At 41.0% G+C, this 20,989-nt stretch overlaps 1 pseudogene; it reads right to left on the bottom strand.

Annotated features, from left to right (window-relative positions):
- Window positions 1–7,215: 7,215 nt before the first annotated feature.
- The window catches only part of LOC149095519 (uncharacterized), a 111,951-nt pseudogene continuing 98,177 nt past the window's right edge, over window positions 7,216–20,989 (bottom strand).

Raw genomic sequence — 20,989 nt, 5'->3', positions numbered from 1 at the left:
GGCCTTGGTTTTCAGTAAAATGGACAGAGGTAAAATATTTGAACGCTCCGTTTAGGAGCTTCTAGGCCGAGTATAGCCCCACTTTACTTTAAGAGTAAGAAAAGGTAGCCGATACCGCCTTACCCGCAAAGCGATTTTCACCAACTTTGTGTGGACTTCCAGGAACTTGCAGGATGTTTTCCAGTCCCGGAAACTCCAAGCTAACTCGTGACGGGCTTGGTTTTAAGTGAAATGGACAGAGGAGAAATATTTCAACGCACGGTTTAGAGCTTCTAGGCCGAAATATAGACCCACTTCACTTTAAGGGTGAGAAAAGGTAGCCGAGACCGCCTTACGCCTAGGGCGATTTTAAGCAACTTTGGATCGATTTCCAGGAACTTGCAGGATATTTTCCTGTCCCGGGAGTTCTAAACTAACACGTGATGGGCTAGGTTTTCAGTAAAATGGACAGAGGTAAAATATTTGAACGCTCGGTTTAGGAGCTTCAACGCCGAAATATAGCCCGACTTTACTTTAAAGGTAAGAGAAGGTAGCCGACACCGCCTTACGCGCACGGCGATTTTCACCAACTTTGGATCGATTTCCAGGAACTTCCGGGATATATTCCAGTCCTGGAGACTCTGAACTAACTCGTGATGGCCTTGGTTTTCAGTGAAATGGACAGAGGAAAAATATTTGAACGCTCGGTTTCGAGCTTCTAGGCCGAAATATAGCCCCACTTCATATCAGGAGTGAGAAAAGGTTGCCAAGACCGCCTTACGCGTAGAGCGTTTTGCACCAACTTTAGCTCGATTTCCTGGAACTTGCGGGATATTTTCCAGTGCTGGGGACTCTAAACTAACTCCTGATAGCCTTGGTTTTCAGTGAAATGGACAGAGGAAAAATATTTGAACGCTCGGTTTCGAGCTTCTAGGCTGAAATATAGCCTCACTTCATTTTGAGACTGATAGAGTAGCAGAGACCGCCTAACGCCCTTGGTGATTTTGAGCAACTTTGGCCCGATTTTCCGGAACTTGGGAGATATTTTCAGTTCTACGGCTTCTAAACTCACTCTTGATGGCCTTGGTTTTCATTAAAATGCACACAGGTAATACGATCGCACGCTTGCTTTTGAGCTTTTAGGCCGAAAAATAGCCCCACTTCATTTTAAGACTGAAAGAGCAGCCAAGAACGCCTTACGCGCATCGTCGTCTTGACCAACTTTGGCTGCATTTCCTGCAACTTGGGGGATATTTTTCAGTCGCAGGAACTCTAAACTAACTCCTGATGGTCTTGGTTTGCAGAGAAATGGACACATGTAAAACGATCGCACACTCGGTTTCGAGCTTTTAGGCCAAAATATAGCCCCGCTTCATTTTAAGAGTGTAAGAGTAGCCGAGACCGTCTTACGCGCATCGTGATCTTGACCAACTTTGGCTCCATTTCCCGGAACTTGAAGGATATTTTTCAGTGCCAGGGAGTGTAAACTAACTCCTGTTTCCCTTGGTTTGCAGAGAAATGGACACAGGTAAAGCGGTCGCACGCTTGGTTTCGAGCTTTAAGGTCGAAATATAGCCCCACTTCATTTTAAGACTAATAGAGTAGCCGAGACCGCCTTGTGCGCGTCGTGATCTTAACAACCTTTGGCTTGCTTTCCCGGAATTTATGGGATATGTTCCAGTCCCGGGTCCCTAAAGTAACTCCTGATGGCCGTGGTTTCCAGAGAAATAGACACAGGTAAAACGATCGCACGCTCAGTTTCGAGCTTTTAGGCCGTAATATAGCCCCACTTCATTTTAAGACTGAAAGAGTAGCCGAGACCGCCTTGCGCACATCCCGATCTTGAGCAACATTGGCTCGATTTCCTTTCGATTTGCTATATTTCGGCATAAAAGCTCGAAACCGAGGAAAGATCGTTTTACCTGTGTCCATTTCTCTGCAAATTAAACCAAGGCCATCAAGAGTTAATTTAGAGTCCCTGGGTTTAAAAAATATCCTTCAAGTTTCGGGAAATCGAGCCTAAGTTGGTCAAAATGACGACGCGCGTAAGGCGATCTCGGCTACTCTTTCAGTCTTAAAATAAAGTGAGGCTTTATGTCGGGCTAAAAGCTTGAAACCGAGCATGCGATCCTTTTGCCTGTGTCCATTTCTCTGCTAACCAAGGCCATCAGGACTTAGTTTAGAGTCCCTGGGACTAGAAAATATCCCCCAATTTCCGGAAAAACGAGCCAAAGTTGGTCAAGATCACGACGCGCATAAGGCGGTCTGGGTAACTCCTTAAGTCTTAAAATAAAGTGGGGCTATATTTCGGCCGTAAAGCTCAAAACCGAGCGTGCCATCGTTTTACCTGTGTCCATTTCTCTGCAAACCAAGGCTATCAGGAGTTAGTTTACAGTCCCCGAGATATTTTCCAAACTAACTCCTGATGGCCTTGGTTTTCAGAGAAATGGACACAGGTAAAATGCTCGCACGCTCGGTTTCAAGCTTTTAGGCCGAAATATAGCCCAACTTTATTTTAAGACTGAAACAATAGGCGAGACCGCTTTGCGCGCATCGTGATCTTGACCAACTTTGGCTTAATTTCCAGGAACTTGGGGGATATGTTCCAGTCCCGGGGACTCTAAGCTAACTCCTGATGGCCTTGGTTTCCAGAGTACTGGACACAGGTAAATTAATCGCACGCTTGGTTTCGAGCTTGTAGGCCAAAATATAGCCCCACTTCATTTTAAGACTGAAAGAGTAGCTGAGACCGCCTTACGCGCATCGTGATCTTGACCAACTTCGGCTCGATTTCCCGGAACTTGGGGATTATTTTCCAGTCCCAGGAACTCTAAACTAACTCCTGATGGCCTTAGTTTGCAGAGAAATGGACACAGGGAAAACCATCGCACGCTCGGTTTCAAAGCTTAAGCCGAAATATAGCCCCACTTCATTTTTAGACTAAAACAGTAGCCAAGACCGCCTTGCGCGCATCGTGATCTTGACCAAATTTGGCTGGATTTCCCGTAAATTGGGGGTTATTTCCCAGTTTCGGGGACTCTAATTTTTTGATGGCCTTGGTTTACTGAGAAATGGACACATGTAAGACAATCGCACGCTCGGTTTCGAGCTTGGAGGCCGAAAGATAGCCCAACTTCATTTTAAGACTGATAGAGTAGCCGAGACCGCCTTGCGCGCATTGTAAACTTGACCAACTTTGGCTCGATTTCCCGGAACTTGGGATATATTTTCCAGTCTCGGGGACTCTAAACTAACTCCTGATAGCCTTGGTTTGCAGAGAAATGGACACAGGTAAAACGATCGCACGCTCGGTTTCGAGGTTTTAGGCCGAAATATAGCCCCACTTCATTTTAACACTGAAAGAGTAGCCTTGACGGCCTTACGAGCATCGTGACCTTGACCAACTATGGCTCGATTTCCCGGAACTTGGGATATATTTTCCAGTCTCGGGGACTCTAAACTAACTCCTGATAGCCTTGGTTTGCAGAGAAATGGACACAGGTAAAACGATGGCACTCTTGGTTTGGAGCTTTTAGGCCGAAATATAACCCCACTTCATTTTAAGACTGAAAGAGTAGGCGAGACCGCTTTACGCGCATCGTGATCTTGACCAACTTTGGCTCGATTTGCCGGAACTTGGGGCAAAATTTTCCTGTTCTAGGGCTTCTAAACTAACTTCTGATGGTCTTGGTTTGCAGGGAAATGGACACAGCTAAAACGATCGCACGCTTGCTTTTAGGCCGGAAAATAGGCCCACTTCATTTTAAGACTGAAAGAGTAGCCAAAAACGTGTTGCGCGCATCGTGATTTTGACCAACTTTGGCTTGATTTGCCGAACTTGGGGGATGTTTTTCGAGTCCCGGGGACTCTAAACTAACTCCTGATGGCCTTGGTGTGTAACGAAATGGACACAGGTAAAACCATCGCACGCTCGGTTTCGAGCTTTTAGACCGAAATATAGCCCCAATTCATTTTAAGACTGAAGTAGCAGCCAAGACCGCCTTGCGCGCATCGTGATCTTGACCAACTTTGGCTCGATTTCCCGGAACTTGGGGGATATTTTTCAGTCCCGGGGACTCTAGAGTAACTCCTGATGGCCTTGGTTTCCAGAGAAATGGACACAGGTGAAACGATCGCACTCTCGGTTTGCAGCTTTTAGCCCGTAATCTAGCCCCACTTCATTTTTTAAGACTGAAAGAGTAGCCAAAACCGCCTTAAGCGCATCGTGATCTTCACCAACTTTGGCTCCTTTTCCCGGAACTTCAGGAAGAATTTTAAATCCTAGGGACTCTAACCTAACTCTTGGCTGCCTTGGTTGGCAGAGAAATGGACACAAGTAAGAGGATTGCACACTCGGTTTCAAGCTTTTAGGCCGAAATATAGTCCCACTTCGTTTTAACACTGAAAGAGTAGCCGAGACCGTCTTACGCGAAACGCAATCTTGACCAACTTTGGCTCGATTTCCCGGAGGTTGGGGGATATATTCCAGTCTCGGGGACTCTAAACTAACTCCTGATGACCTTGGTTTGCAGAGAAATGGACACAGGTAAAACGATGGCACGCTCGCTTTCGAGCTTTTAGAGCGAAATATAGCCCCACTTTTATTTAAATTTAAAAGAGTATTCAAGACCGCCTTGCCCGCATCGTGATCTTGACCAACTTTGGCTCGATTTCCTGGAACTTGGGGGATATTTTCCATTCCGGGGGACACTAAACTAACTTTTGATAACCTTGGTTTGCAGAGGAAAGGACACAGGTAAAACGATCGCACGCTCGGTTTGAAGCTTTTAGGCCAAAATGTAGCCCCACTTCATTTTAAGACTTGAAAGAGTAGCCGAGACCGCCTTGCGCGCATCGCGATCATCACCAACTTTGACTCGATTTCCCTGAACTTGGGGGATATTTTCCAGTCCCGGGGACCCTAAACTAACTGCTGATGGCCTTGGTTTCCAGAGAAATGGACACAGGTGAAAGTATGGCACGCTCGGTTTTGAGCTTTTAGGACGAAATGTAGCCCCACTTTATTTTAAGACTGAAAGAGTAGCCGAGACCGCCTTGCGCGCGTCGTGATCTTGAACAACTTTGGCTCCATTTCCTGGAACTTGAGGGATATTTTCTAGACCGAGGGATTCTAAACTAACTCCTGATGGCCCTTGTTTGCAGAGAAATGGACACAGGGAAAACGATCGCACGCTCGGTTTCGAGCTTTTAGGCCGAAATATAGCCCCAAGAGTAGCCGAGACCGCCTTGCGCAAATCGCAATCTTAAGCAACATCTGCTCGATTTCCTTTCGATTTGCTATATTTCGGCCTAAAAGCTCAAAACTGAGCAAAGATCGTTTTTCCTGTGTCCATTTGTCTGCAAACCAAGGTCATCAAGAGTTAGTTTAGAGTCTCTGGGTTTAAAAAATATCCCTCAAGTTTCGGGAAATCGAGCCAAAGCTGGTCAAAATTACGATACGCTTAAGGCGATCTAAGCTACTCTTTCAGTCTTAAAATGAAATGAGGCTATATTTCGGCCTAAAAGCTCGAAACCGAGCGTGCGATCGTTTTACCTGTGTCCATTTCTCTGCAAACCAAGACCATCAGGAGTTAGTTTAGAGTCCCCGGAACTGCAATAGATCTCCGAAGTTCCGGGAAATCGAGTCAAAGTTGGTCAAGATCACGATGCGCTTTAGGCGGTCTCGGCTACTGTTTGAGGCTTAAAAGGAAGTGGGGCTATATTTGGGCCTTGAAGCTCGAAACCGAGCGTTCAAATTTTTTCTGGTCATTTCACCGGAAACCAAGGCCACATCGATTTAGTTCAGGGTCCCTGGGAGTGGAAAATATCCTCCAAGTTACTGGAACTCCACCCAAAGTTGGTCAAAATTACGCTTTGCATAAGGCGGTTTGGGCTGCTTTTTAGTCTTAAAATGTAATGGGGCTATATTTCGGCTTAAAAGCTCGAAACCGAGCGTTAAATTATTTTTATTTCTGTTCACTTCAACGAAAACCAAGGCCGTCAGGAGTTAGTTTAGAGTTCCTGGGACTGGAAAATATCACCCAAGTTGATGGAAATCGGCCCAAAATTGGTAAAAATCACGCTGCGCGTAAGGCGGTTTTGGCTACTTTTTCAGTCTTTAAATGAAGTGGGGCTTTATTTCGGCCTAGAAGCTCGAAGTCGAGCGTTCAAATATTTGTCCTTTTTTCTTTTTACCGAAAACCAAGGCAATCACGAGTTAGTTTAGAGTCCCCGGGACTGAAAAATATCCCCCAACTTGCTCGAAATCGAGCCAAAGTTGGGCAAAATCACGTTGCACGTAAGGCGGTGTCGGGTACTTTTTCAGTCTTAAAATGAAGTGGGCTATATTTTGTCCTAGAAGCTTGAAACCGAGCGTTTAATTAGTTTTCCTTTGTCCATTTCACTAAAAACCAAGGCCATTACGAGTTAGCTTAGGGTCTCTGGGACTGAAAAATATCCCCCAAGCTGCTGGAAATGGACCCAAAGTTGGTTAAAATCACGCTGCGCGTAAAGCGGTCCTGGCTACTGTTTCAGTCTTAAAATAAAGTGGGGCTATATTTCCGCCTAGACGCTCGAAAGCGAGCGTGCCATCGTTTTACCTCTCTCCATTTCACCGAAAACCAAGGCCATCACGGGTTAGTTTAGAGTCCCCAGGACGGGAAAATATCCCCTAAGATGCTGGAAATCGACTCAAAGTTGGTCAAAATCACGCTACGCGTAAGACGGTCTGGGCTACTTTTTAAGTCTGAAAATAAAGTGGGGCTATATTTCGGGACTAGAAGCTCGAAACCGAGCGTGGAACTGTTTTTGCTTTATGTTTGGCAAAATGCACCAAACTTGGAAAAATGCGCCACACTTGGAAAACTGCGCCACGCTTCCAAAATTGTGCCACACTTGAAAAAATGTGGCACACTTGGAAAACTGGGCAACACTTGAAAAAATGCGGCACAGTTGGAAAAATGCGCCACACTTAGAAAAATGCGCAACCCTTTCAAAAAATGTGCCACACTTGGAAAACTGGGCAACACTTGTAAACAAATGCAAAACAGTTGGTAATATGCGCAGCACTTGGAAAATTGCTCAACGTTTGTTAAAATGCACCACACTTGGAAAAATGCGCCACGCTTGGAAAATTGCGCAATTTTTGGAAAAATGCGCGACAATTGGAAAACTGCGCAATTTTTGGAAAAATGCGCCAGACTTGGAAAAATGTGCGACACTTAGAAGAATGGGCAACACTCGGAAAAATGTGCCACACTTGAAAAAATGCGACACAGTTGGTAAAATGAAGCAACCTTGGAAAAATGCGCTACACTTAGAAAAATGTGCCCAACTTGAAAAAATGCATCACACTTGGAAAACTACGCCACACTTAGAAAAATGGCTAAAGTTGCCATAATGTGCCAAACTTGGAAAGTTGAGTAACACTTGGAAACATGTGCTACACTTCAAAAAACGCGGCAAAGTTGTCAAAATGCGCAACCTTAAAAAAAAAATTGGGCCACACTTGGCAAAATGCGCCGCACTTGCAAAAATGCCACCAAGCAATTAAAGTACATCAAGCAAGTTAAGTACACCAAGCGAGTAAAGTACACCAAGCAATTAAAGTACATGACGTAAGTAAAGTGCATCAAGCAAGTAAAGGACACCAAGCAAGTCAAGTACATCAAGCAAGTAAAGTACACCAAGCAAGAAAAGGACACCAAGCAAGTCAAGTACATCAAGCAAGTAAAGTACACCAAGCAAGAAAAGTATACCAAGCAAGTAAAGTATATCAAGCAAGTAAAGTACACCAAGCAAGTAAAGTACATGAAGTAAGTAAAGTGCATCAAGCAAGTAAAGGACACCAAGCAAGTGAGGTACATCAGGCAAGTAAAGTACATCAAGCAAGTAAAATACACCAAGCAAGTAAAGTACATCAGGCAAGTAAGGTACATCAGGCAAGTAAAGTACACCAAGCAAGTAAAGTACACCAAGCAAGTAAAGGACACCAAGCAAGTAAAGTATATCAAGCAAGTAAAGTAAATCAAGAAAGTAAAGGTCACCAAGCAAGCAGAGTAGATCAAGCGAGTTAAGTATACGAAGTAAGTAAAGTACAGGAAGCTGGTACAGTAACTGGGGACATAATATGTTGCTGTACACCAAGTACTCACTATTACATGTAACTATACGCGGATGCATATATGGTATTCTGCCATGAAGTATATACCATTGCTGGGGATGTTTTGGGCTTGCTGAGATGACCGCAGTCCCCTGGGAGGTCGTTAGCGATGACCAGTAGTCCCGTCCAATCATTATGACTAGAGTGTCGCCGAGAGCGGGTTACGTGCAGCGCGATTTTGACCAACTTTGGGTCGATTTCCAGGAGCTTGGGCGATATTTTTTCAGTCCTAGGGACTCTAAACTAATTCAAGAAGACTTTGATAGTAGTATAGTAAACGGCGGTACTAGGACATTATGCAAAAAAGCGGCCTTCTTACTTCCCTAGAAACCAAAAAATACCTTCGCCGGGCCTCAACTCGAAAAATGCATTTTCAGGCCTCTAAGAGTATGTTCCGTCCTAAGCCCTCTCATGAGGAAATTTCATGTCTCCCAACCCTCTAGAAATCAAACAATTCTTCTGCTAGAAACACTGTGCGGAATCGGCTCATTACCAAAAAATACTCTTGCCACCCCTCTAGAAATCATAAAAATCCTTCTGCCAGAAACAGCATAAATTGGGCTGTCCCGGGTCTCCGCAAATCAAAAAATGGCTCACCAAGTGGCAAAACAGAGCTTTTGATTGACACTTAAAGAGAAATCGACAATTATACAGTGGCAATGATGAGTAAGAAAAATAGAAATTATGAGCATAAAAAATTATCCAACTATAATATAGATGAATAAATCAGAATTGAATAATTTATCAAAGAAACAATTAGTTGATCTATTGTTGAAAGATCAACAAAAATCAAAACAACCTATTCCAGCACCTCGGAAAACTGTAAAACAAATGATACAAGATTATGAGGAAAATATTATTGCACCACCTCTGGAATTTAGACATAAACCAATTCCTAAACCTCGTATTAAATCCAAAAAACCACCTTTTCCAAAACCTAGAACAAAAGTAGTAGAATTATCTATTGGAGCTATGTTGAAGATAGAGAAACCAATCCCTAAACCTCGTATCAAATCTAAAAAACCAATACCAGCTCCAAGAACTAGAATAACGTTGGTTAAACTAGCTCTGAAAGATGTTGTTAAAACTTATAAGATTAATTTGAAAAATAAAAGTGATCCGTTGGTTCAATTACAAACAACCAGACAAGCAATTGGTCATCATTTTAATAAATCTCACTTGGAAAAAAGTAAGAATTTCAAATTTTATGAAACTATGAGAGTAACTTTCATCAAAGAAGTTTCTAGTAATGAGAAAAGGGATGATATCGAGGTTGAAATTGATAATATGGGTGGTAAGCATTGTTTGAAACGAAAAATTGCTCATTTCAATAGTAAAGCCAAGACTGTCACAAATATCATTGATTTAAATCAACAATTGAAAATTTCTCAGGAAGAGATTCTGAAAAAGATTGCACAATGGCTATCAGAGGGTAGTGGTTGGATAATCGATAAAATTGATAACCATTATCTGAATATTGTCAAATATGTTCCACTGTCAGCCAAGTCATATATCCAACTTCCGAAAGAGTTGAGAAACCCAAAAAAACGCCTGATCAATGTGAAAAATAAGGACAATCGGAATGTTTCAGATGGTGTCATATCAGGTATTTGAATCCACAAGAGATTCATCCGGAGAGAAGCAAGAAATCAGACAGATCACTTATTAATAAGTTAGATTATTCTATGTTGAATTTCCGGTTAAAGTCACTAGTTTCAATAAAATTGAGAAACAGAACAGTATCAGAATTAATGTTTTCGGTTATGAAAATAAACAAGCATATCCAATGTATGTTTCCAAAGAACGATTTGATGATCATTCGAATCTTCTATTAATAACCAATGAGGACAAACAACACTATTTGTTGATCAAAGACTTTGATAGATTCATGTACAATCAAACCAAACATGAGCATAGAAAACACTCTTGTATGTACTGTCTACAGTGTTTGTCATCTGAAGATCTTCTTAGTAAACACAAGACTGAGTGTATTGTTATTAACGGTGAACAAGCAATAAAAATGCCTGAGAAGGGTGAGAAAATTAAGTTTCAAAATCACAGCCCACAGTTACAAGCACCATTTGTGATTTATGCTGATTTCGAAGCAGTTACAGAAAAAGTAGATTCTTGTAAACCAAATGATAATGATTCATATACTGAAGCTTATCAAAAACATACTGATTGTGGATTCAGTTATAAAGTCGTCTGCTGTTATGATGATAAGTATTCCAAACCAGCTCAAATTTACCGAGGTGAAAATGCGGTTTGCAAATTCATGGAAAAAATAATAGATGAAGTGAAATACTGCAGAAATACTATCAAATACAAGTTCAATAAACCAATCAAGATGACTCCTGCTGACGAAGAGACTTTCAAACAAGCAACAGAGTGCCATATTTGTGGCAAGAAGTATAACAACAAGGACAAAAGAGTCAGAGATCATTGTCACGTGACAGGTAAATACAGAGGGTCTGCTCATGAAGCTTGCAACCTCAATTTTCAACTAACAGATAAGATACCAGTCATATTTCATAATCTTAGAGGTTATGACAGCCATTTTATAACGCAGCAGATTGGTCAAATAGCTAAGAATAACACCTATACCAATAAGAAAGGTGAGAAGCAAGAAATGAAGATTAATTGCATCCCGAATAGTATGGAGAAATATATGGCATTCATGTTAGGCCACAATTTGGTATTTATTGATAGTTTCCAGTTCATGAGTTTGGATAAACTAGTCGATAATCTGCCCAAGGAATCATTAAAATACACATCTGAAGTTTTCCAAGGAAAAGCACTTGAATTGATGTCAAAGAAAGGTGTTTATCCATACGACTATATGGACTCATTTGAAAAGTTCAATGAAACCAAGCTACCAACAAAAGATTAATTCTACAGTATTCTAAATGATGAACATATCTCTGATGATGACTATAAACATGCCAAGCGTGTTTGGAAAGGATTTGAGCTCAAGAATATGGGTGAGTATCATGATCTATATTTGATGTCAGATATTCTGTTACTCGCTGATGTATTTGAAAATTTCAGGAAACCATGCCTTCAATACTATAAGCTCGATCCAGCTCATTATTTCACGAGTCCAGGTTTATCTCGGGATGCCATGCTTAAGATGACAAATATTGAACTTGAATTAATGAGTGATATTGATATGTTTCAATTTATTGAGAAGGGTATGCGTGGAGGAACAAGCTATATCGCCAACAGATTTGGTGGGGCTAATAACAAGTACATGAAATCATACGACAAGACCAAACCGTCAAAGTACATCACTTATCTTGATACTAATAACCTATATGGTTGGGCTATGAGTCAGTATCTTCTAATTGGTAAATTCAGATGGATGACAGACAAACAGGCCAATAAAGTAGATCTCAGTAAATACACAGATGATGGCAAAACAGGATTGATTTTATAAGTGGAACTGGTATACCCTCATGAATTGCATGATCTACACAATGATTTTCTTCTTGCTCCTGAACAGGTAAAAGTCACCGAAAATATGCTTTCAGAATATTGCCGGCAAATAAAAGACAAATTTAATATCTCAATAGGGCAGGTTCATAAATTGATCCCCACATTAAGCAACAAACAAAAATATGTTCTCCACTATAGGAATCTACAATTGTATCTCTCCTTGGGATTGAAGCTGACCAAAATCCATCGTGTTTTAAAATTCAATCAATCACCCTGGTTGAAGAGCTACATTGATTTCAACTCACAGAAAACAATTAATGCTAAAAACTCGTTTGAAAAAGACTTCTTCAAACCGATGAATAATGCAGTGTTTGGTAAGACAGTGGAGAATGTTCGTAAGTGAGTTGATGTGAAGCTTGTTACTTGTTAAGCCAACTTATGTTTCATCCAAAACTTTCGATAAAAATTTAGTAGCTAGACTGTTCGCAGTCCCTATTTTTCCGTAAGATCGTAGATGTCGATCGTTGAGTTTGACGGGCCGCCATCTTGGTCTCTTGATGCGAGCGAAACTGGGGAGAGTACAAAATGCCCGTGGGTAGGGGTGGTGGAGGGCACGGCGGGAGGGAAAAAATAGGGAGACTGTAACAGCTTCAATGTGTCTCGTGTTCAAGGGGCGCGGCCGAATTTTGGCGCCTCTGTTAATCACATCAATTAACAATCTCCTCCCCTGAGAAAAAAACCTGTCAAATCAGGGAAGTATGATATTACATGTTACTGTGTTGTGAATTTGGAAACATTTTGAACGTTTACTAAGTTGAGTCGAATGAATGCGGGACAGAAGAACTCTTCTCTGACTCCAAAAAAAGCGGCAAAGCCCGCAGAGAATTCCAATGATTCAGATGCGTGCCGTCTTTGCGGCATTAATTGTAAAATTCCAGTGGGTGAGTTCGGGGGAAAGAAGAGTACATTTCGACCGAAAATTTATTAAAGATCCCTCAAAGGGTTGGAGTTGACAAAATTCCCTTGCGAGATCTTTTGAAAATACATCTTGATGTTGAAGTCAACAAGATGAGAAATCTCTCGTGTTTGCGCGAAGTGCGCATTAAAGATTCGCAATGCAAGTACCTTGATCGAGTTCATCAGGACAGCTCTTAATCGCGAAAACACCGACGCGGAAAGTCAAGGTGAACAGCGTTTGAAAAGAATGAACATCGTTTCACCGCAATGAAACATCAAAAAACCTCAGAAACCTGATCTGCTCCTTAATGATGCTACGTAGCGGCACAATTACAAGGCAGGAAGGTCTGCCTGAAGAACAACCAACGGAGCTTTCAGCCATTTCCTTCGCCAAAACGAAACTTTGATACTAGTATATTCGAAACTCTTGCCAAAACCAGTTGAAAGAACCGCCAAAACATCTTTTCCTTTCGAGTAAACGAGAAACAGCCTCCTTTTGCTCGCACTTTAACACCAATCCTCCAAGACAAGAAGCAGACAGACGATCAAAATCAAAACATTCTCCAGCAAATTCTCTTGAAACTGACACCATTTTGGCCTGAGCCGCGAAGTGATGAATGTCACTTTCTGTTTAGACTACGAGTAGTCCCTCTTTCGCTTAGTCCGTCGTGCGTGACGCGAAAGAAATTCGCGAGAAAAAAATGGCCCCGCGAAATCCTTGGGGCGAGGAGCGCGCGAAAGGAGGGACTACCTCCTAGGCCCAAGAGTTTGCCCTTTCACGGCCGAGTGATTTTTCGGTGTAGAATTTCTCATCTTGACGTCCTCTTATTATCGCCTGTTATCAATAGCCCCAGGAGATCTGAATAAAATTGCTCTACTCTACTCTTCAAGTAGCCAGGCAAAAACATATGCCGTGAGAAGTATATCTGCGTTCAGTGTTCATTCAGCGAAACAGCCAAAGAAGTTTTAAAAAGAAGACGGCGAAAGAGGCCTCTTGTAACGATTTTCGCTGCGTCTAAAAGTTATTGCGAAAATTTCAACAGAGTTTCAACCGAGAATTTATTTACATTATACATTATACATTATACATAGGAGATCATCCAACTGCGGTGAAATGTTTGCCGATAGCAGCGGAAAATTTCAGGTGAATGTTCGGTTTCAAGTAAGAAGCCGGTTCAATCTTTCAAATGGACGGCAGAAAAAGGCCAAGCTCAGTGAATTTATAGTCGTTGCTGACTTAGACGATGCTGTTGAGCGGCGAAATCACTAACACGCTCGCAGTCGAGTTGGAGGCAGAAAGCTTTGCCAAACGAAACACTGGATAAATTTAAATCTTTCCAAAGCCTGGTGGCAGATTCGCAAGAACATCACGGCTTGCGAAGCTCGAATCCAACGCCTCGATTTGCTCCGGTTCCAAAAAATTCCTGCAAGACGTCACAGGTATCTCGAATGTTGACAACACGTTGTCAACGCTCCTAACATAAGCCAATCATATTTTTGCGTTGTGAGACCAACGCGTAATTCAAACTCTTGAGCTTAGGCGGTAGTCCCTCCTTTCGCGCGCTCCTCGCCTCCAGGATTTTGCGCGGCCATTTTTTTCTCGCGGTTTTCTTTCGCGTCACGCACGACGGACTAAGCGAAAGAGGGACTACTCGTAGTCTACTTTCTGTTACTCAAGTTGTCAACGCTCTGCTACGCTCTGATGAACTCTATTGTCCCTTCGACCAATCCGGTGTTGCCGTTGCTGGAACAACTAACGCAGCGAACACGAGACAGAGGGAAGCTGTTACGGTCTCCCTATTTTTTCCGCCCCTTCGTTCCCACGCTATAAACCCCACCGCCACTACCCACGGGCATTTTGTACTCTCCCCAGTTTCGCTGGCATCAAGAGACCAAGATGGCGGCCCGTCGAACTCAACGATCGACATCTACGATATCACGGAGAAATAGGGGACTGCGAACAGTCTATCTAGTAGCAGTACACAAAATCAAAGAAGCACTCACCTTGAATAGACCTGCTTATATGGGTATATGTATTTTGGTCTTGAGTAAGACTTTAATGTACGACTTTCATTATAATTACATCAAACAAAAATATAAATCAAAAGCCAAGTTATTATTCACTGACACTGATAGTTTAACATAAGAAATTCAAACAAAAGATGTGTATAAGGATTTCTTCAAAAATAAAGACAAATTTGATAACAGTGATTATCCAGAAATCAGTAAATTTTACGATAAATCCAATAAGAAAGTAATCGGCAAATTCAAGGATGAAGCTGCTGGAGAAATAATTATAACAGAATTCATTGGTCTTCGAAGTAAGATGTATTCTTACACCAAGGACAACGGTGAAAATGGTAAAACCGCCAAGGGCATCAAAAAAATCATAATCAAAAAGAGTATCAATCATGCAGACTACAGTAAACGGCATGTAATGCTTACTTGTTCCCTTTGTTCCATTGTTCCTCTTTGAGCTGATTAATACAATTCGCCTTTCTCCCTTCTGTTTACTTTTCAAATTATGACCGGCAGTGAGACTTATGAAATAAAACAATGTAAAAGAATAATGTGATAGATCCCCAAGAGAAATCCAGTGGCGGATCCAGACTTTCACCAATACAGTTTATTTCAGTTCAAAGACAAGCATAGTTCAGATATTCCAGTGCTAATACACTGCTCTGACAGTGCTCATTCAATTGAATTCACCTCAAGACAGCAAAAAGTCTGGGCTAAACAGCGCTCACCAATACGTAAATTTAATGTTGACCCTTGACCTATCGCGTGTGCAACTTGCTCGTAGATCTAAAGTTGTATGTATAGACGATGTGTTCGTATTATCAGTTTGCCGGTGAGCGCAAATTTATCCGACTTTGCATAAAGCACAATCCACAATAAAAATCTTCTTTTAAATGCTGATATTAAAGACACTACGCGGATCCTACAAACTGCAAAAGACAGCCGCAAAGGACAAGTTCCTAGTTCCCCAAAAGGCGAATAAACTCTTTCTGCTGATCCTAGAAGCTGCAAAGAAATGAATAAACATTCATCTCTCCGGATAAAGTGAAACTTGTTGTTTAAAGTACATCAACAACATACGCAAACTTGAAAACAACAAACAGTATTTTCATTGTTTCTCTCTGAAATCAACACCATATCTTGAAATAACAGACATTTGGCAACGCTAATTACCTCACCGGAAATTAATTTGTTGTTTTAACCTTATACCTGTTTTTAATGGACCTTCCTATTGATTTACCTCTGACAAAGCCATTATCTATTGTTTAATCACAACCACCCTTCCGTTGAGAGAAAATTTAAAATACCACATTTGTAAAACTTTACAAAAAACTACAACCTGCAAATGAATTGTAACTTTTATTACAAAAATGACCTGTTTTCCATTGTGAGTGTTTTTCAGCTGAAAATCCTGTGGTTAAATCACGTCTTCTAGACTCTTCTAGTTGTTCTTCACAAACCAAACCTAATTTGTGCTCTTATCATGCGCGACAGCTATAAGCTGTTTTCATTACAGCAAAATGATTAGTTCTTCAGCGAATTACTTTTTTTAAAGTTGAAAGATACATTGCATTGCCTCCAGGTAAAATGTAAACAATGGCATAAACCAAAACTTTCCCCTTACACGACTTGAGTATTCTGTGGCTTTCATGTAAATGTTGTGTAACGGAACCGCCACTCTGTATTGCATTAAAGAGACCATAATCTAAGCTACATTAGCCAGTTCTGATAAAGACAAAACTTTCAGCTAGCTCAATTTTTCGTAACACTATTCCCTATTGCTTTCTGCTATCTCAACTGCTTTCACAACGAACCTCTTCAATGTTCTTCTTCAATTCTAGTTCAATTTCACAACTATTTCAGCCCACAGATACGTTTAGTTCAGCCCTAAACAACGCTCACCAATACATAAATTTAATGTAGACCCTTGACCTATCGCGTGTCCCACAAACATAAGTTTAGTTCAGATATCTCAGAGCTCATACAATGCTCACACAGTGCTTTTTTACTACCTCCCGGAGTGTATTTCCCTTCCACTGAGGGTGAATCGTGCGCGACATAAACGGGACGAAACTATGCGAAATCACTATCCAAAGGAATGCAAGCACGCCAGCATAAAGCGATGACGTCACACAATACGTCATCGCTTAAAAATATAATACAGCACATTTTCAAAACTTCATAAAAACTAAAAACTGCAAATGAATCGTACCCTGACTTCACTATCACCACTGTAAACAGTATATTTCAGTTCTCAACAATGCTCATACAGTGCTCTCACGGTGCTCATTCTGTTCACACAATGCTCATTCAATTCACTTCAAGACTGGCAAAAGTACAACTGCGCTACCAATCTGTAAATTTAATATAGACCCTTCAGCTATCGCGTGTGCCACTTGCTTGTCTATCTAAATTTGTATGTATGGATGATATGTTCTTATTATGAGTTCGCCAATAAGCCCAAATTTATCCGACCGTGTATAAACCAAAATCAACCCCCAAATCTTCGTTTAAAACTGAAATTAAAAGCACTCCGCTGATCCTACAAACAGAAAATGAAAAGAGCAAACGAAAAGTTGCTCTCTCTGAAATCGACACCCTATTATCTTTAAAAATATTTGGAAACACTAATTACCTCACCGGAAATTAATTTGTTGTTTTAACTGTATACTTGTCATATGGATTAAAAGCCCTCTGCTAATCCTTCAAACAGCAAAGGAAAGCCGCAACGCCCTCACCTATCGCCTGTACGACTTACTTGTCTACCTAAACTTGTATGTATGGAGGATATGTTCTTATTATGAGTTTGCCCGTGAACGCAAATTTAAACAGCCAAGGAAAGCCGCAAAGCCCTCACCTATCGCCTGTGCGACTTACTTGTCTATCTAAACTTGTATGTATGGAGGATATGTTCTTGTTATGAGTTTGCCCGTGAATGCAAATTTATCCGATACTGTATAAACCAAAATACAACCCTAAATCCTCTTTTAAAAGCTAGAATTAAAAGCACTCCGCTGAACCCACTAACAGCAACTCCCAGAGTGCATTTCGCTTCCACAGAGGGATAAAAAGTGCGCGACAAAAGCGCGAGGAACATAAACGTGACGAAATCACTATCCAAAGGAGTTCAGCGTGCCAGCATAAAGCGATGACATCACATCATAAGTCATCGCTTAAAATATACACAAATGTTTCATAAGATGAAAACAATAAAGTCAGATCATCACGTAATCGGATCTTATGAATTGAATAAAGTATCACTATCATGTTTTGATGATAAATGATATCTTCATGATGATGGTATTAATTCTTATGCCTATTGTCACCGTTTGATTCAATAAAATCAGCAGTAATCTCGCTTGAAGTTTTTGGTTCATCAATAAATTCATTCTCCAATTTTTGAAAATCTTTGGTGATGTTCAAATTCCTTTGGTGCAGTCTAGTGCTAAGGTGTCTGTATTGGCATAGGCTAAAATAGGGACTGGACCATTGGACCCTTGGACCTTTGGACTATTTTTGGACTATTTTTTGCACTATTTCTTGGACTATTTCTTGGACAAAATTTTAGACTATTTTTCAAGTGGTGGGTAGGTAGTTTTGTCAGGGGGGTGGTTTATCATATCTTCTTCCTCAGGGAAGGGTAGGTAGAAGGTAGGTAGTTTTTTCTCTTTGGGAGGGGTGGGCAGGGGAATTTTGTCAAAATATATGATTCTTACTCATCAAAAATTAACACTTAGGAAGAGGTGGGTAGGTAGGAAGTTTTGTCAGGGGAAATGGTTGATCATATGTTCCTCCTTAGGGAGGGGAGTGTACGTAGTTTTCGTTAGGGGGAGAAGTGCTAATTACAGCACTTGAATCATTACACATGATAAACCATCTGAAAGCAATAGTCACACAACACATCCTCGCATGCGCACAACCTATTAACACGAGAGGAGAATGTAAGTAAAAGTTGTCATCTATGAGGGGAGGGGACCGTAATTATTACATAAAAGTTACCAGCATTAGGGAAACATTTTTCGATTCTTGTTCGCTGTGTCGCTTATTGACTTGTGCCAATGCAACTTGCTGCTTATATTTTGCTAACTAATGGATCGTTTGCACCAGTCGGCCTGGACTATATTTCTCTCGCGGATAAGAACCGTCACAAGAGTTATTTCCATTCCCTTTAATCTACCTACCCCTCCCTGAGGAAGAACATATGATAAACAACCCCCCTAACAAAACTACCTTCCCATCCCTTAAAAAAATAGTCCAAAATTTAATCCAAGAAATAGTCAAAAAAGCAGTCCAAAAAATAGTCCAAAGATCCAAGCGTCCAATGGTCCAGTCTATATTTTACCCTATGCCATCTGTATTTATCAGTCATTTGATAATTTTTGTTGTTTAAAAAAACAGTACAGTTCCATGGTGGATTATATTTCATCATTATCGGTGTAGATAATTTTCATGGTTTGACAAGAACGATTTCATCGCATGGCGATATCCCGTGTACAATAAAGGATGCGTGACATTCTCAGAAAGACAGCGGAACTTTCCCTCGGAAAAGAGTCATCCAATTTCTATTGTTAGACTGTGGTATGATTTATTTCTAACACGGAAGAAACATATCATCCACTGGACTTTCCCTAATCGTTCTCACTTTACTTCTTACGCGTAAGAAACACATCATACACCAGACTTTCCCTAATCGTTCTCACTTCATTTCTTACGCGTAAGAAACACATCATCCACTAGACTTTCCCTAATCTTTCTCACTTTATTTCTTACGCGTAAGAAACACATCATCCAGTAGAATTTCCCTAATCGTTCTCACTTTATTTCTTACGCGTAAGAAACACATCATCCACTAGACTTTCCCTAATCTTTCTCACTTTATTTCTTACGCGTAAGAAACACATCATCCAGTAGAATTTCCCTAATCGTTCTCACTTTATTTCTTACCCGTAAGAAACACGTCATCCACTAGAATTTCCCTAATCATTCTCACTTTATTTCTTACCCGTAAGAAACACATCATCCACTGTACTTTCCCTAATCGGTCTTACTTTACTTCTCACCCGTAAGAAACATATCATCCACTGGACTTTCCCTGATTGTTCTCACTTTATTTCTTACGCATAAGAAACACGTAATCCACTGGACTTTCCCTAATCATTCTCACTTTATTATTCCTTGCGGGTAAGAAATACATAATCCAGTGGACTTTGCCTAATCGTTGTCACTTTATTTCTTACGCGAAAGAAACAAATCATCGCCTAGACTTTCCCTAATCGTTCTCACTTTATTATTTCTTTCGCGTAAGAAGCACATAATCCACTAGACTTTCCCTAATCTTTCTCACTTTATTTCTTGCGCGTAAGAAACACATAATCCACTGGACTCTCGCTAATCGCTCTCACTTTATTTCTTGCGGGTAAGAAACACAACATCCACTGGACTTTCCCTAATCGTTCTCACTTTATTTCTTGCGCGTAAGAAACACAAAATCCACTGGACTTTCCCTAATGGTTCTCACTTTATTTCTTGCGCGTAAGAAACACAAAATCCACTACACTTTTGCTAATCGTTCTCACTTTATTTCTTGCGCGTAAGAAACACAAAATCCACTGGACTTTCCCTAATCGTTCTCACTTTATTTCTTGCGCGTAAGAAACACAAAATCCACTGGACTTTCGCTGATCGTTCTCACTTTATTTCTTGCGGGTAAGAGACACAACATCCACTGGACTTTCCCTAATCGTTCTCACTTTATTTCTTGCGCGTAAGAAACACAAAATCCTCTGGACTTTCCCTAATCGTTCTCCCTTTATTTCTTGCGCGTAAGAAACACAAAATCCACTGGACTTTCGCTAATCGTTCTCACTTTATTTCTTGCGCGTAAGAAACACAAAATCCACTGGACTTTCCCTAATCGTTCTCACTTTATTTCTTGCGCGTAAGAAACACAAAATCCACTACACTTTCCCTAATCGTTCTCACTTTATTTCTTGCGCGTAAGAAACACAACATCCACTGGACTTTCGCTAATCGTCCTCACTCTATTTCTTGCGCGTAAGAAACACAAAATCCACTGGACTTTCGCTAATCGTTCTCACTTTATTTCTTGCGCGTAAGAAACACAAAATCCACTGGACTTTCGAGAATCGTTCTCACTTTATTTCTTGCGCGTAAGAAACACAAAATCCACTCGACTTTCCCTAATCGTTGTCACTTTATTTCTTGCGAATAAGAAACACAAAATCCACTACACTTTCGCTAATCGTTCTCACTTTATTTCTTGCGCGTAGGAAACACAAAATCCACTGGACCTTCCCTAATCGTTTTCACTTTATTTCTTGCGCGTAAGAAACACAAAATCCACTGGACTTTCCCTAATCGTTCTCACTTTATTTCTTGCGCATTAGAAACACGACATCCACTGGACTTTCGCTAATC

Source organism: Orbicella faveolata, unplaced genomic scaffold, assembly GCF_042242905.1.
Source record: "Orbicella faveolata isolate gen_17 unplaced genomic scaffold, um_ofav_v1 contig_50, whole genome shotgun sequence".
NCBI lineage: Eukaryota > Metazoa > Cnidaria > Anthozoa > Scleractinia > Merulinidae > Orbicella > Orbicella faveolata.
This window is presented reverse-complemented; position numbering and strand designations above follow the sequence as displayed.